General features: G+C 34.8%; 1 protein-coding gene across 1 annotated transcript in view; it reads right to left on the reverse strand.

Moving 5' to 3' along the window:
* The window catches only part of LOC148090165 (protein unc-13 homolog B-like), a 198,597-nt gene that overhangs the window by 21,058 nt on the left and 172,539 nt on the right, over window positions 1–5,000 (reverse strand). The window lies entirely within an intron of this gene.

Genomic DNA, 5,000 nt, shown 5'->3' on the forward strand with positions numbered 1-5,000 from the left:
ACAATCATGACTCGCTTGTATTTGCTAGAAACGACTGTAACGACTCGTGGACACACAACACAATGGTGGTTCTATGACATTGCAGGGACACTATCACAACACCAGGGGGAGCCATAAACAATATTTTCATCCAACATGTATGCTTAACTAAAACACGATACAGTGACATATTGTTATACTGCAGAATCAAGGATATACTTATACTTAGTATCGTCGAGTTTAAAACCAAAATATGTCCAAACAGAAAAAGCTGCTGGAAATCCACTGTATCCTCTTGTCCTCAGTCATCGCTGGGATCCCGCAGAACTGAATTATTCCTTTAATTATGGAGGACGCAACGACTGCTGCCATCTAGTGGCCAGAGGTTTATTTGCTACACATGAATGAACAACCACTGTGTAGATTTGTATGTTTAATACAAATACGGAAAATCTAATGATTTAATTGAAGAAACACGTTATTAAAATATAAATCACTAAATAGCTTTAAAATAAAAGCCTGTTTTGAGTATTGTTTTGATTGTTAAAGCGCTTTGTGACCCTGGTCTCGAAAAGCACTATATAAATATATATTACTTACTTACTTACTTTTTTTATACTGTGTCGACGAATACATTATGATAGAAAAACATCTTTTACTTCCTTTAAAATAATATCGATGAGAAAAAACATGTTTTATTTAGTTTTTTCATCTCCTGTAGTTAAGATTCTAAGAATTTATTCAAGAACATGTTTTTCAACCTGTCAATCAAACAGCCTGTCAATCAAACAGCCTGTCAATCAAACACGTCTCACCTCAGATCCTTCGCTGTCGGAGCTCGACTGTGATTCGTGACGAGGATTTAAAAACAAACATGACGTGAGAAAACAACAAACAAACGACCTACGACCTACGACCTACGACCTACGACCTACGACCTCTCACCTTGGTCTCCTCCGACTGACGGTGACGAGAAAAAGAAAACAGAAAAGAAAGGATGAGATTGAAAGCGGTGATTGTGTTGAAGTGTGTTGACGCACCATGTTGTCGTCGTCGTCACTGATCGGCTGCTGGTTCAGAAATGATTAAAAACATGAAAACAAAAGACGGTGAATGTTGGACACGGATCAGAGGAACTGGACGAACCAGTGAGAAACAAGATAGATGACTAAAGTTGACAAAAGTGTCTTTGTTTTACTTCCATGACGAAGACGAATCACGTGTTTTAAAAAAACGTCTGTTTTTCTCTCTAAAGACGAGAAAACCATGATTTCCTGCAGTTGCTGGTGTTTCTGCGCAGATAAGAACTGAAAGAAGATTCTTTATCACGACGACATCAGAAGGAAACGAGGATTTATTTGGATCTTTTTCTACTGAAGACTCTGGTGGAGTTTTCTGTTTGTCGAGGCCCGGGGGCCAAATCTGGCCTGCCCGGTCATTCTATGTGGCCTGAATCTTATCTTAAATGAAAGAAGATTAATACTCATGTTGATACGGTGAATTAAATATACAATAGTAAAGATGAGATAAGAAAACTTATAAAGGAAATATGGCAACAAAATGTAATAAATCAAGCTAAACATACTTTTATTTTTTATCTAAAAACTTGTGTTAAAGTAGTTCTTTCAGTATTTTTTAATATTCACTTCAATCTTCTTAATGGTAATAAACACACAAACACACAAACACACAAACACACAAACACACAAACACACAAACACACAAACACACACGTCCTACAGTGATAACAAGAGTTGAACAAGTAATGAATTATAAAAATAAATACAAACTAAAATAGTTTGTTTCTACATGATTTATCTGCTCAGTTATAAACTTAAAAAGGTCACATGACCTCAAGATTTCAAGAAGAACTTCATTGAAATCAAACTTCAGTAAATCTACACATATTCTGGTCTGAGCGGCTCTTCTTCACTTCCTGTGTGTTGTGCGAGCGAGTTTATCAGCAGCTACTGCCTCCTGCAGCTCAATAAAACCCTAATAGATATCAATATATATGTATGTATATATATATGTTTGGATCCGATGAAGTACATGCAACTAATATACATCATTTAAACTATGGAGGTGAAAAAGAGCTGCTTGGCAGAGGTCTGCGCTCGTGTGTGTGGTTTCAGTTTATAAATCATTTTGTTCAGTTTTGATCGTAAATATAGAAACGAATCAAGATTAAATAATGTTACAATGATAATAACAATAATTAGATACTGTTTACAATAATGGCTTAAAGAATACATTCATCAGGTGTGGAAAAAAAAGTAGCCAATAAAATTGTTGAAAATACTCGCTGAAGTACTCGGCTCCCGGGGGGTTTTAAGTTACGATCAAAGACGCAAACATAAGAATTGAAATGAAAGAAGCGAAGGACATGTCATTCAGTTTAAAATACTGTGTCGTCCCTTTAATATGCTTGCGGGACTGAAGAGGGCGCTGGCGTCATTGTTTTGGCCGATCGCAACAGGTTCCGAAAAATGACGCTGAAGCTACCAAGAGCTAAAAAAAGCTAAAAACGCTTGAAGACGTGTGACGTTTAAAAGGATGTTTCTGGTTTCACTTTTCTTGAAATGTTTCACGATGTTTTAAGTGAGTAGTTAGCAACAGTGGTTTTTAAGTGAGTAGTTAGCAACAGTGGTTTTTAAGTGAGTAGTTAGCAACAGTGGTTTTTAAGTGAGTAGTTAGCAACAGTGGTTTTTAAGTGAGTAGTTAGCAACAGTGGTTTTTAAGTGAGTAGTTAGCAACAGTGGTTTTTAAGTGAGTAGTTAGCAACAGTGGTTTTTAAGTGAGTAGTTAGCAACAGTGGTTTTTAAGTGAGTAGTTAGCAACAGTGGTTTTTAAGTGAGTAGTTAGCAACAGTGTTTTTTAAGTGAGTAGTTAGCAACAGTGTTTTTTAAGTGAGTAGTTAGCAACAGTGGTTTTTAAGTGAGTAGTTAGCAACAGTGGTTTTTAAGTGAGTAGTTAGCAACAGTGGTTTTTAAGTGAGTAGTTAGCAACAGTGGTTTTTAAGTGAGTAGTTAGCAACAGTGTTTTTTAAGTGAGTAGTTAGCAACAGTGGTTTTTAAGTGAGTAGTTAGCAACAGTGTTTTTTAAGTGAGTAGTTAGCAACAGTGGTTTTTAAGTGAGTAGTTAGCAACAGTGGTTTTTAAGTGAGTAGTTAGCAACAGTGTTTTTTAAGTGAGTAGTTAGCAACAGTGGTTTTTAAGTGAGTAGTTAGCAAAAGTGGTTTTTAAGTGAGTAGTTAGCAACAGTGTTTTTTAAGTGAGTAGTTAGCAACAGTGGTTTTTAAGTGAGTAGTTAGCAACAGTGGTTTCCCACCATTATGTCCGAAAAAAATACTTCAATCATCTTAGCCCAGACAGATCAGTTTAAGGAGATCATACTGAGTCCAAGAAGGTCTCTGTAGGACCTGAGACAGAACCTCAAGATACATAGGTCTCCACAACTTGACTATCAGAGTCCAAGGTCAAGGTCACAACACAGGGTCAACACGACTTGATGTTCTATCACAGGAGCTGGATGAATGGTCGAGCTTCACGCACCTCTTGGTCAAACTCCTCGGGTTCTTCTTCGTTCTCAAGCTTTGGGGAGAAAATATTTGCACCGTGAAGATACATCTGGAGGTTTGGAAGAAACTCAAGGTTCTGGGAAACTAGCCACTGATGTTGAGGAGATGAGGATTTAGTTTAGTTTAGGACAGAAGTTTAGTTTAGGATTCTAGTGGCAGCAGGTGGTTCAAAGGTTAGAGTGGTGGAGGAACAAAGTACAGCAGTGACGGAGGAACAAAGTACAACAGAACAACATACCATCTCCTCCTCGGCTGTCAACTGTAGGAAGACAAACTCTTTTAACTTTTCGTTAACCAACGTTCAAATCCGACCTCAACAACATGTTTCCTGCTTGTTATTGTTGGATTGACTATCATTTATTTTGGTCAAACTGTAAGTTTGGCCATAAATCAAGATCGACTGATGGAACTCTTGACAAAATGTTGCTAAAACTCTAAAGTGATGTAGAGTCTGTTGGGTTTTTTTGCATTTTCCAGATTCTTGATCAGGACCACTGCGCCTGTTGCTGTGCCTCAGCAGCCGGGGCTCCTTAAGCCATTTCTCAACCCTGTCAAAGGATAAAGCTGCTTCTTCAACAGCAACAGGCGCCAGATTGTATCGTTCCTTGTTCGGTACTTCAAGCTTGAATTCATCTTTTTTTTAGTGTTTGGTTCACAGAGCAGCGGCTTTTGTTGTTGATTCAACAAATACTTTTCTGACTAAATCAGTGTTTTTAAGTTTGTTCTCCGGTCGGTGCTTTATTTAGACTTTTATTTAGACTTTTATTTAGACTTTTATTTAGACTTTTATTTAGACTTTTATTTAGACTTTTATTTAGACTTTTATTTAGACTTTTATTTAGACTTTTATTTAGACTTTTATTTAGACTTTTATTTAGACTTTTATTTAGACTTTTATTTAGACTTTTTTTTAGACTTTTATCTAGACTTTTATTTAGACTTTTATTTAGACTTTTATTTAGACTTTTATCTAGACTTTTATTTAGACTTTTATTTAGACTTTTATTTAGACTTTTATTTAGACTTTTATCTAGACTTTTATTTAGACTTTTATTTAGACTTTTATTTAGACTTTTATCTAGACTTTTATTTAGACTTTTATTTAGACTTTTATTTAGACTTTTATTTAGACTTTTATCTAGACTTTTATTTAGACTTTTATTTAGACTTTTATTTAGACTTTTATTTAGACTTTTATTTAGACTTTTATCTAGACTTTTATTTAGACTTTTATTTAGACTTTTATTTAGACTTTTATTTAGACTTTTATTTAGACTTTTATTTAGACTTTTATTTAGACTTTTATCTAGACTTTTATTTAGACTTTTATTTAGACTTTTATTTAGACTTTTATTTAGACTTTTATCTAGACTTTTATTTAGACTTTTATTTAGACTTTTATTTAGACTTTTATTTAGACTTTTATTTAGACTTTTATTTA

This window comes from Callionymus lyra, chromosome 1, assembly GCF_982586985.1.
Source record: "Callionymus lyra chromosome 1, fCalLyr1.hap1.1, whole genome shotgun sequence".
In the NCBI taxonomy this organism is placed as follows: Eukaryota; Metazoa; Chordata; class Actinopteri; order Syngnathiformes; family Callionymidae; genus Callionymus; species Callionymus lyra.